Source organism: Miniopterus natalensis, chromosome 6 (assembly GCF_054644295.1).
Source record: "Miniopterus natalensis isolate mMinNat1 chromosome 6, mMinNat1.hap1, whole genome shotgun sequence".
Lineage (NCBI taxonomy): Eukaryota > Metazoa > Chordata > Mammalia > Chiroptera > Miniopteridae > Miniopterus > Miniopterus natalensis.
In genome coordinates this window covers 91,411,844-91,424,026 of record NC_142086.1, presented here as the reverse complement: position 1 = coordinate 91,424,026, position 12,183 = coordinate 91,411,844, and the positions used below count along the sequence as shown (strand labels likewise).

The 12,183-nt window shown below is 49.8% G+C and overlaps 1 protein-coding gene across 1 annotated transcript in view; it reads right to left on the bottom strand.

Moving 5' to 3' along the window:
• Window positions 1-12,183, bottom strand: part of GRIK1 (glutamate ionotropic receptor kainate type subunit 1) — a 121,559-nt gene that overhangs the window by 91,758 nt on the left and 17,618 nt on the right. The gene's annotated exons all lie outside the window — the stretch shown is intronic.

Sequence of the window (12,183 nt, the reverse complement as noted above, 5' to 3'; positions counted from 1 at the left end):
TACACACAGGCGCTCGTGTGTATCCAGAACACAAATGCCCAGATAAGAAAAGCGACGTAAACACACACAGTCTCGGGAAATGTATTAAGAACTTACAGGAGCAGGAACCAGAACTGCTGTTCGTGTCAGTGCTTAAAGTGATGGCGAGAGGCGGGGCTGTCAGTTAACAACGTGACTCTGAGAGACAGGGCCTCGGGTTCATCCCCAGGTTGCCGACTCAATCGTGGCTCAGAGGGACGGCATGGGCCTTGCACCTGGCAAAACGGTACTTAAATGATGCCTTTATTATGCACAAGACAGAGCTTTGCAAGTGCAGGTGTGAGGAGCACTTGAAATCGGCAGAGCTTGATTGCGTGTGTTGATTGACCACTTAGACCTGAAGTGGGGAGTTGTCGGAGTCTGAGAAGCACTGATGGAGCCCATGAGCTTGGCCAGAGATGCCCGTTACTCCAGGCTCTATAGCTGGAGCCCTAGGGTGTCTTATCTCAGCCCTCGTCACGCACACGCTCTGTGCATTTCTGCAGGGGGAATCTGGGAAAGAAAAATTGTGAAGCCTGTTTCTGTAAAAATGATGACGTACAGAACTTACAGGGACATTTCTATTGCCTCTGCTCCAAACTCCAGCTCATGTCAAAATAGATTCGATTTTGGAGATAAAGAAGTGGGTTCAAAGTTCACACCTTGGGCCAACAGTTAGGTTATAAGGTATAGAAATGCTCTTGCTCTATCCAGATGGAATTGTTTCCTAACGATGGTGCATTTTGTAGTGTCTCGGCTTCATTTGCTCAGGACTTGAGTAATTTTTCCCTCGGTCCGTTGGAAGAGTCAGTTGATGGGTCAGTGGCAGCGTGGGAGGTCCCTGAACCCAGCTCGTTCTACCGACACCTCGAACGCGCTCCCACATGCAGGAAATCTCCCCTGAGAAGAACCGAGGCTGATTAAAGGGCTCTGCCCAGCAAGTGAGAGGGGGCCAGGCGGGGAGGGTAGGCGAGGTGGGGACATGGTGATGGTGAGCGATGGTCTTCATCACCGGGGAGGATTGCTGAGGGGCGTGGGCGCAGACTCGCTCGCCTGGGCAAGGTGGAAATAGCAGTTCAGAGGGCGCCTGGACCATATGTGAAGAAAAGAAACCTGTTTACTAACCTGAGAGCATCGGCCAGTGGGCCAGGGACTGCTGGACTCTCTCTCTCTGTACACGAAATAATACAGGGTGGGCAAGAGTAGACTTACAGGTGTTCATATGGGAAGCAATACAGTGATTAATAAATAATAATAGAAGAATAAATTCTTGTGTTTTGCACACGCACAACTGTAAACTACTTTTGCCCCACCCTGTAGGACATGGATGAAAGGAATTAAAGATGACACATGTAAATGGGAGCATATACCATGCTCATGGATGGAAATAATATCATAAAATGTCCATAATACAGATTCAATGCAATGCCAAAAAAATACCAATGTAATAAATATTTCAAAGAACTAGAACAAAGAATCCTAAAATTTATAAGGAACCACAAAAGACCCCTAACAGCAAACACACTCTTTATAAGGAACTAAGCTGGAGGGATCACAGTCCCTGACTTCAAACTCTACAGGCACCCCTCTGCTCACTGTGGTTTTGTGTAAGAACCAGAGCAACCTCGGTGCTAGAAGAACAGATGAAGCTGTGGTACATCCATGACACAGAGTGCGACTCAGCCATAAAAAAGAGTGAAATCTCGCCCCTCGTGACAACACCGCTGGGCCTGGAGGGAATCACGCTGAGTGGAATAAGCCAGACGCAGAAAGACAAAGACCGTGTCACTTCACTCGCCCGTAGAACTGAAAAAACCACAGCTCGCGGACAAAACAGAGCAGGAACAGCCTCACGGACCCAAGAACCAAAGTGGTCGACACCGGGGGGAGCGGTTTAGAGGCACAGACTCCCGGTTATAAAGCAGTAAGTCCTGGGGGCTTGACGACGGCATAAGTAATAGTCAGTAATGTTGGGATAATTTTACAGTGGCAGGTGGGAGCTAGAGGGATCATGAAGGTCATTTCAAAATGCACGTAAACGGCAAATCACTGTGAGGTACACCTGACACTATAGGGTCTTGCCTGTCAAGTGCATGTCAATAATAAACCGATAAATAAAATGAAGTAATGGGGCACTTTCTGCTGGGATGGGCGTATCTGTCATCTCGCGGCAGACAGAACAGTGTGTAGAATTTTCAAAGCTCACGGAAACAAACCATTCGTATCTATGCTTTGAAAACAGAAGTCAATCGACAAGGCAGGACCCTGAAGCTTTTGGGATTTTCCATCAAAAAAGTCTCTGTTCTGAGTCTTAGAGAACAGTTTGTACTTTCATGTTCGTCGGCGTCTACATTTCTTTGCAGGAGTGTAATTTTTGTAAAATCAGGCCTGTGTTCTTCCAGGAGAACCGAAAACACACGGGCTTCAACCACCGCACGCGTCTCAAAGAGGGAAGGATGGGAGCGTGGGTCCCAGAGGTGCTTAGTTTTCCCTCCGCCGGCGTGGCCCTCGCTCTCTGTCAGGAATCTTAGCTTTGATTCCGTGTCCACGGTCCCCTCGACAGCAGCCTCCGCACAATAGAAACCTCCCATCGTGCTATCGAGCCGTGAGATGCACCGTTTCCCAGGGGACCGGTTTGAACGGAGAGAGATGTTTCCCAAAGGACCAGTCGGCATAACTCACATTTCGAGACTGCTGAGCGACTGGTCCCTTCCCCCCTTTTAAAGAAAAAGATTATTTATCTTGATTTGCTCACATAATGTATTACACAGGCCAGAGCCCATTTCATAAATACAGGTTAAAAGCTAATTATAGTAGAAAGCCATCTCTGAATTCTTTCTTGTTTCTAAAATGCTTTTAAGTAGGAAAGAAACCTGAGCTGCTCAAGACTTTATTACAATTTAGACCCTCTGATTTCTAATTAGATTTCCCCTGGTCATGTTTCTACATCTAAAAGAAGTAGTGAATAAAATTATTCATCCAGATAATAAATAGCACCCCTACTACGGCTTCCCCATCCCCAAGCTCCATTAATCACAGTCGTGCCATTAAATGCAAATACGGTCTGTGTTTTGGAAACTGTGCGCTTGTTTCTCAGATAATCATGTCACTTCACTCTCACTTCCCGTGTAAGATACGGCTCCTCTGACCTTGAGCCGATTAGTCCAGGGACATGTCTCCTCCTTTGCAGACGAGTGTCCATGAGGGACGTCGCCCATCTCTGACTCAGAAGAACCCGTGCACCCCACGTCCCTGTGCTGGTCTGCACACCTGGGGGTGCAGCTCCTTCCCATCAGGCACTGCGCTGGGCGTGTTCCTTTGAAGTTCACGGAGCCCCCCCCCCCCCCCCCCAGGGCATGGGAGAAGCTATGACCTAGGGAGCTGATCACAGAGGAAACTGAGACTCCAGCAGCTCTGCACAGCCGGTCACGGAGCTTCAGGGGTGCCTCTGAGGATGAGGTCGTGGAGCCCCCCCACAGCGGGCTCTCCAGGCAGTTGTCCAGCTACTCCCCGCCCCCCAGAACATTCACGTTTGGCTCAGGAGCATCTGCACGAGAGATCTCTGCTTCCGCAACGAAACACAAGCCTCCATAACCATTGTTAGATTTCACATCCCACCCATATTACGAGGACACCGTCTATGTCTACTTACAATCAGGATCCTATGACTAGTAAGTGTCTAGAAAGATGGCCAATGAAACGTTGATAGCAGTGAATTTTAGGAAATTGGATTGTAGATGATTTTTAATTTGTCTTTATCTTGATTTTGAATTTTCTTCAAGTGACATCAATTAATTGGTAATAAGATATTTTTACATGTTTACTTGTAAAAATGTATAACTTGGATATTTTCCACTTTAAATGATAAAATAAACTCTATTCATGCCTTTAATTTTGAAATTTGAGAATGCTAATATGTTATTCAACAAATACTTTGAATTATTAGCTAATGGAATTTTATCTTCATTATAGAGGCATCTAGTATAGAATCTTAGCCATTAAATTTATTTCAAGTATTTCTTGTTTTAAAGAAAAATGTTATCATTTAATGTTTCATTGTGTTTTGCAGATTTGGTAAGCTACTGGCTTTTATTTTCCTTATCAGTAGCTTTAGAATAATTTTTCTCATATTTCTGAGATGATTAAAATCAGCAGGCCCAGGGAAGGGAAACTTATTGAAACACAAAAACAGATAAACAGGTTCCCACAATCTACAAGTGAGAAATGAAGAAATTTCTTGTTGGTTTTAATAACCTCCCCGGTTGATTCTTATCAGAGACACTGGGAAACACTATTTTAAAATATGTCTTTATTGATTTTAGAAAGAGAGGAAGAGAGAGGGAGAGAGAGAGAAACGCCAATGTGCGAGTGAAACATGGATCGGCTGCCTCCTGCACCCCGGCCTGTGCCCTGACGGGGAATCGGACCCGTGACCTCCTGGTTCATGGGACGGTCCCCAACCACTGAGCCACACCGGCCGGGGTGGAAACACTACTTTAGAGCGTAAGCTTCCAAACACCGTGTGATTCTGAGCACATTCGCGGCTCTTGCCTAGGGAACAGCGGACCGGCCTCGACGAGCGTTTCTGGGGATGGACAGTGGATGATCCGGTCTCTGTTTTTCTAACCACGGCATTGTTTTGCTCCGTCTGTACTTTCTAAAGCTTATTCAAACACCCTAAGCAAAGAAGCTGCCCTTTTGTAGCGCCTGCCTCAGAGTGTCACTGCTGCATAAATTCAAGTAGACGTTAGAACAACAGAGTTTAATTCGCAGGCTTTGCTCTCGGTTTCCCACACGGGAGCCGACATGAAGAGCGGGAATAGCTGCCCAGCGGGCCTGCCTCCTGGTCTAAGGGCTGTGTGCCCGGCCCGGGGTACATCAGCGATTCTCCACCCGCCTGGGCTACACCCGCGGCAGAGGGCAGCTTTCGCATGAACATCACCTCACCCACCAAGTCAGTGCTGGCGGCCGGGCAACTAACCGGGTAACTCCTCCAGCACAGGATCAGTCAGACGGTGTTGCGAGGTCCAAGGCTTCGCAGCTGGCTCATTTTTATGATGTGGAAAATGGTAATCGTAATAATTACCCGTGAAAATGCCTCTCTGGCCCTGGTCCTCTCTGTGTTGCAGGATTGAGCAGGTCGGGTGTCTGGGACTTGAGCCTCGTGGGCAGTTATCAGCCGGGCAGGACCCGCTTCATCCGGGGGGCTGCTGGCATACCTGGAAGTCCCTGTCCTCGGGGTGAAGGCAGACAGCGCCGGGCGTGTTAAATCACGCAAACGCCGGGCGCCCCGTAGAGGAAGCCAGGTTGTACACCCAGGTTCTGGAGAGGTCTTAGGACAGTGTTGACGTCTTGTAAAGAATACACTATTTTTCGGAAGGCCGCCTTTCCTCAGTAACGATCTGACAATGCCCGGCGCACGCTGGTGGGATGAACCCTTTCGCGGTGGCGGGGACAGTCGGATGGAAGACCAGGCGGGCTCCGGTTCCCGCTCAGAGGGCCTGGGGACCAGCCTGCGGGGCTGAGCGAGGGCTCCTCACGTCCTCTCGCCGAGTTGGGGGAGCACCTGTCTGCCTCCTGCGCTTTTTTCTCAGTGGGGTTTCCTTCCCGTTTTCCTGACGGTCGCTGAAAGTGGAAATTTGGCATTTAGTATTCCGTCTGTTTGCACACTTACACGGCTCTTCATCGAATTCAGTGGGACGTTCCTTTTCAGAACTACTGAGACCTTGGCCGCTGTCTCAGGCGCCCTGATGCCGGGGACGTTTGCAATTGTTACCGAGACCTTCTCCGAGAGTCTACTCACCCGACGCGTCCTGGCCGAGGGCTCAGTCACCTGCCCGAGACGGGGGCCCAGTGACTCTCGCCACGGCCATTCGATGGGACATAAGAGGCCAGGTGCCCATCGACGCTGTGAGGAAGCCCCGGCACCTGCGAGGGGTCGTTGCTAAGGTGCAAACACAGGAGCGGGCCACGGGGCGAGGCTGCGCTTCTGGGAAAAGGCGGAGTCGCTCGCTGTGTGTCACGCTCTCCATCCTCGGTGTCTTCCTTGGCAGAGGGAACTGACCATCACCTGGGGCACTTTCCTCTTAGATGCTTTGGTGGCCCCTGAGGCAGACGCCTGTAAGTTCTTGGAATACAGATGGGCTGCCCAGCGTCGGGTGGTGTGGAGCTCGGTGTGGGGCCGCCGCGGGTTTTGGCGCACCCCTCCCCTCGCGGTTTACAGCAGGAACGCGGAGGCTGCACCCCAGTGTCTCGGAGTGTGGAACGCTCAGCGCCGCGGTTTCATTGTCAGAAACTTCATTTAAATGCCCATAAAGCCATCCAGATGCGGAGAATGAACTGTAATAGCCTGTAATTATGACGGTGCATAAAGTACGCCTCAGAACCCACCACAGAGCCATAATTTTAGCATAAAAACCAGCAGCCAGGAGACAAAAACCCGAGAACTTCAAAATAAAACAGCAGCTTCTGTGAGAGCCCCGTAGAGCAGTAAGCGGGGGCCTCGCGTGCCTCCCACGGGCACAGCCAGGGAGGGTCCTGATTTTCAGACTTCACACCCCAGCGCCTCCCTACGGCATCTTGGACCTGGAGTTTCCATGGAGATCGGTCGCCGGTCAGAGGCAGCTGGTTTGGTGGAAGGAGGCTCATTATTTACTCGTCAAATCGGGGAATTTGGGAGAAAGGCTTTGTGCCCGTCAGGGGGACAGAGACAAGCCTGTTGTGACCATCACACCGGCCAGGGCAGGACCGAGTGAGACCCATCGGCTTCACGTGAACAGAGGAAAGGGAACCGATAAACCGCATTTTATCAAATAAACAGAACCTGAATTCCACAATAATTAACTCGTTCGCTTCCTTAATTCACTTCTAGGGTTTCTTTAGAGCTCCCTGCCTTTTCCTCATAGTTAGAGATGATGCAGAATTTATCTGATATTAACAAGCCAAAGCGCTTTCTATCCAATCATGTGTCGCACACACACCCCTTCTAAAGCGGGGAGTCAAAGCACGCAGCTTCAAAGTGCAGCTTTAACGTGTGGGTTCAGTGTTAATATTGGTGAAATAATATTAATTTTGGCATTCAGCCAAAACTGAAACCCCCCCCAGTATCCCTTCACCAAGAGATAACCTTGCTTAATGTCTTGGAGTAATTCTTTTGGACATATGTCTTCAAAACATTATTAAATTCTACATATAATTTTATGTAATTTATTTTTCAAACTACATTGTGATCTTTTTTTTGTATCATTAAACTTCTTCTAATATGCCACTTAATGGTTGTGTAAAAACCCCATTATTTAAACTCATTATAGTTTAAACTTATAGTCTTATGAACAAATGTTTCAAAACCAAAAAACGATTTCTTTCCTCACTGGACCCCAAGTCGTCTAATGACTCCGGCAACCTGCACTCGCCGTCCAGCTTTCTGAGAGGAGCGGGCGCCCCCAGAACGTCACACCGCTGAGGGTGGGCCTGACAGTCACCAAAAATCGGAGACGCCTTGGAAGAGATGGGTTCAGGGCCGGTTCCTTGGAAAAGGGGCCGAGGGAAGGGAGCTGGAGGAAGGTCACACTGGCGTCAGGAGGGAGGTTCCGCAGGGAGAAAGTGGATCCCTTTCACCCCCGGCCGCGACTCGGCGATGGGCTGACGTCTACGGACCCAGAAAGCAAGTAAAAGTCGCTGCAAACAGCTTATTTGGATGTTGACAGTTCACACTTTAAGTTTTATCAAAGCAAAAACACCGTCCATGCGGCTTTACTCCACCTACGGCCCGAAGTCAAATCGGCGGCAAGCAGGCGAGTCGGAGGTGCCGGTTCCCGACTGGCGTCTGCAGACGTGGCCCGGCGTCCGCTCAGGCTCAGCGTTGGGGGTGGTTTCACCCAGAGCTTCAACCCTCAATTGCCAACCGTAGATTTTCCATTGGACCTCGGTTTGTTTCTTCATCTGGGAAATGGGCATCGTGGTGTTTTTTCTCCTCAGAAAAAGCCATAAAAATCAGATAACATCTGAAAGCTAATGTTATTAGCCTTAAGGATATATTTTATAAATTAGTTTAAATGTTTATTAAATGGACATTTTTATGGAAGGAAATGTTTCCTGATGACTTTAATGCTGGGTGTGTTGGTCACAAAGCCTGTGTCGCCCACGTAAGGACACGTGGGGCCTTTCAGTGGAACCGTGTGTTCAGACTCCGTGTTCTCATTTTACGATGTGTCCATGTAAAGGTCACCGATGTTGACAATTTCATCTGTCCCCTTGGAAACGGCCGGCCAGCCCTCTCCCGGGGGCTCAGCGAGGTCTGGGCAGAACTGGCTCTAATTCCAGAGGCTCCAGCGTTTCCGCCCGAAGCACAGAGACACCGCAGGCGGGTTTCCCAGAGGACGCGGAGGTCGGCCGCTGGCTGTTTAAATGGGATTTTACTGGATGATGCCTCGAAGCGCTCACTTTGCATTTCTGCCAATAAATCTGAGCATTCAGCCAAAGTATTGGAGGGGAAACACCGGGCGGAATGAAGCCACGGGGAGGGCGGAGGTGGGGGGCCCAGCTCGGAACTGACCAATTCTTTAGTCTTTTTCAGCCTTTCCTCTCCTGCACTCGTTTAAACCCTCGGCTATTCCATTAACGACGACTCCAGATTTAATTCCGAATGGCAGGTGCCCTAGTTGGGGGTCACAGGAGCGTTTCTGCCCCAGCTCGGGAGATGAAATGGCCTCGTGCAGCGAGCAAGCAGGGGCCCTGAGCTCTCCTGTGGGCAGTGCGGTCGCCGCCTGAAACACGGGACGTGTTCTCAGCCCCCGGCGGGACTCGCTCGGTGCGCCCACCCACCTCTGTCCCCGCGAGGGAAACTGCTCATGCTGCACTGATTCCCCTCCAAACCCCTGCTCCTGGAAACACCCAGTTCACTGGGTCCCGGGAAGCCAGCCCCCCGACACCGCCCGGGTGGGGTACCTGGGAGTGTCTGACCCCGCACGGGCGGCTCAGGGGTTCAGCGGGGTGGACACATCAGAACACGGGCGGAGCGCGAGACGCTGGGCGCTGGGCAGGCGCAGGCCTGCGACCTGCTCTCGGTGGGGCTCCGAGTTCTTGTTTTATCAGCGACGCCTCCCTTCTGGTCCTCACGCCTCACCCTCGGGTGCGTGTGCACGTGTGTGTGCGTGTATGTGCGTGCGTGTGCACGTGTGTGCGTGTGTGTGTCCGTGTGCATGTGTGCGTGTGTGTGCGTGTGCATGTGTGTGTGCATGTGCGTGGGTGCGCGTGTGCACGTGTGCATGTGCGTGTGTGTGCCTGTGTGTGCGTGTGTGTGCGTGTGCGCGTGTGTGCGTGTGTGTGCGCATCTCTTTTAGGAAGTCAAGGGAATAGGGGGTGACAGAGGCCCGTGCATACTTTAGGCAGGAAGCTCTAAAAGCCAGCTCCCTGGCCCTCAGGCTGCCCGTCTGCCCTGTGAATGACCATCTCTGGCCACGGCTGGAAATCAGGGGCCGTATTTTTATCGTGTTGACCAGATCCCTTTGGTATTCGGTGCTCGGCCGGCCCGTGCACGTTTTATTGGAGTATTGATCTGTTTTGTGTCCCGTGGTGGGTAAAATTGGGGCAGGACTAAAAGGTAGGCATCAGATCACCCAGCAAATATATTTTTAAAAAAATGGATGTAAGGGGACAAGAGCCCTTCCTTTTCCGTCCTGGGAATTCTAGAACCGTTTTAAAGTCATATTGGTGAAATTAGGTTATTTGAATGTGAGCAGGCGGCAGCCCTCCCGACAGACACACATCCCCGGGGGAGGCAGGGCCTTTCTGACGCGTCCACGTCACACCGGCAGTTTTCAGAGCTCGCGGCTCAACGATCTGTTGGAACCTGAGCATTTTTATTAAACTGTCATATTTTAACTCATCCAACAGTTCCTTTTCTCGTGCAGAATCTCATTAGGGGGTTCACGTGTTTCCACAGGTGGAAAATCGATTGCTGTTGTTTCATTGACAAATTCTTGGATCCTTATATATCTTCTTCACTCGCCCATCACCAGGAAATGGGCTGGCATCGCGTCCGCCCTCGGCTGTGGGAGGAAACAGTCCCGCGGAGAGCTCTGGGTGGCGTTGCAAATATTTAATTACAAGGGGACCCTCGCCTCACTTACAGCAATATGCCAAAATTAACGTCATGGTATTCGGTCGAGCAGAGAATCTCACCATATGCCCTCGAATAAAAACAAACGAGTTAGGAAAACTCTGACGGGCAGTTTACCTAAGTCTGCCAAATCTTTGGATGCGCGAGTCCCGTAAATGAAACCGGAACCACTCGCGCAGGCATGATGGAGTTTATTTCCGCTTTTAAAAGGGAATTTTTAAAAAAAGTGGTTTCCATGTTTTTATGCTTCTGCATTCACACCGAATATCTTCAGTGCACAGACCCGTGTTTTACCAGAAATGCATTAAATGTGAAACTAAGTGTCGGGGAGAGAGAAAGAGCGAAACCCCCACCGACAGAGCACACGCCCAGGTCTCCAGCTGGTCGCCTGGAAAGGCCCACACACCTGCGGTGAAAGCAAAGCTTCTCTGTTGTTTAGGAAAACAAAGGAGTTATTTTTACAGGCACTTGTTCTAAGAGCGCCCGAGAACCTGCTTTATACTCCAGAACTTGTCTTCTGTCTTGTTCCCACCTCTCTTCCCGGCCCTGCAGCTCCCCGGGATTTGGTAAAATGCTCGTGTCACGGGGACGCTTTTACGGCACCGACAGCCAGGGGAAGTCGGTCTGTGCCAGGGCCTTCGCCCAGCTGGCCCGGTGCCCCGAGGGCCCATCGCTGCTCCCTGCTGTCCTTGCCTCAGGGGGGGCTGTTCGCCTCCAGGACACGTCAGCCCAGGGACAGCTGTGTCCTCGACAGGAAGCCGAGGGTGCGGCTGACCCCCTAGGAGGGGGCAGGTCCTCCCATTAATTACCTCTCACCGTTTGTGTCACGCAGGAAGGGCTTATTTGTTCTGATCGAAGTATATTTTGTCATTAATGGAGGAAAGGGGTCCATGTCTTACATGGCACTAGGCAGTTTATGTTGTGAAACTGTTATTAGCTCACACACTGGGCCAATATTCTTTTTCTCTAAGACTGAATGAAAGAAAATAGTATGAAAACTTAGAACACACGCTCAGGCCTTAGCCAGTTTTGCTCAGTGGTTAGAGCATCGGCCCGAGGACCGAAGAGTCTAAAATTAAGTTTGAAAGCATCCATCGGTAATATCTTTATAACATTTTTAAATGTTCAGTCTTAGTAGAAAAATCTTTAATGCAAAAAAATAATATTCAAGAAATAATATACTTTAAAATTAGTTGTCAAAATAGGATGCCTGTCAATCAGTATTTAATCTAAATTATAAAATATTAAATTATAGTTTCTGTAATTCAGAGGCTAATCAATTACCGTTTTGACAGATGTTAAATTTATATGCAAAATGTATACATATCAAGTCACTTAACATCCCAGGTTCAACCGGAATCTAACATCCCTCCCAGCACAAAACTCCGGGGAAATGAAACACACAATTACCATGTAAAAGCAAGTGCCCTAGAGCCTCGATGTATGATTGGATGACAAAACAGTTTTTCCTTGAGCAGATATATAATTTCAAAATAAAGGTAACCCCTACAGAAAGAGCTATTATCACAAAACCTGCGTTTTTAGTTACTTTTTTCACTTAAATATGGGCCCGCCTTGCAGCTGGCTCCGAAGGGGGTTGTGCTCTGCTGTGCTCTCCGATCGCCCCTTTCCCTCCACACTTCCCTCCAGCGGCTGCTCTGTCCCCGGCAAGGGGACGTGGCTTCTCCAGGTACCAGGTGTTTCGTCTTTGGAAACAACTAATCTCAACGCCAGTCTTCCCCTCTTTCCCAGAGGCCCTCGCCACTGCCACGTGCCACCCGCGGGGCACAGCGAGCTGAGGTCCCGCGAAAGGCGGGTTTTGAAGAAAAACGAGACGCGTACCAGAGTTCATTTTAAAAACCACAGCCTTTCTTTCCTTTCTCGATTATTAATTTATCATAAAAGAAGCAATGGATCTGCCGTTTCATTCTGCAAACGGCTGGGAATTACTTTCGAAAGGACGTGGGTCACGTATGGGTGTCCCGACCCCTGATTACAGCCGTTTAGGTCATAACTGCTGCTCTGAATCGGCCGGAGCTCCAACT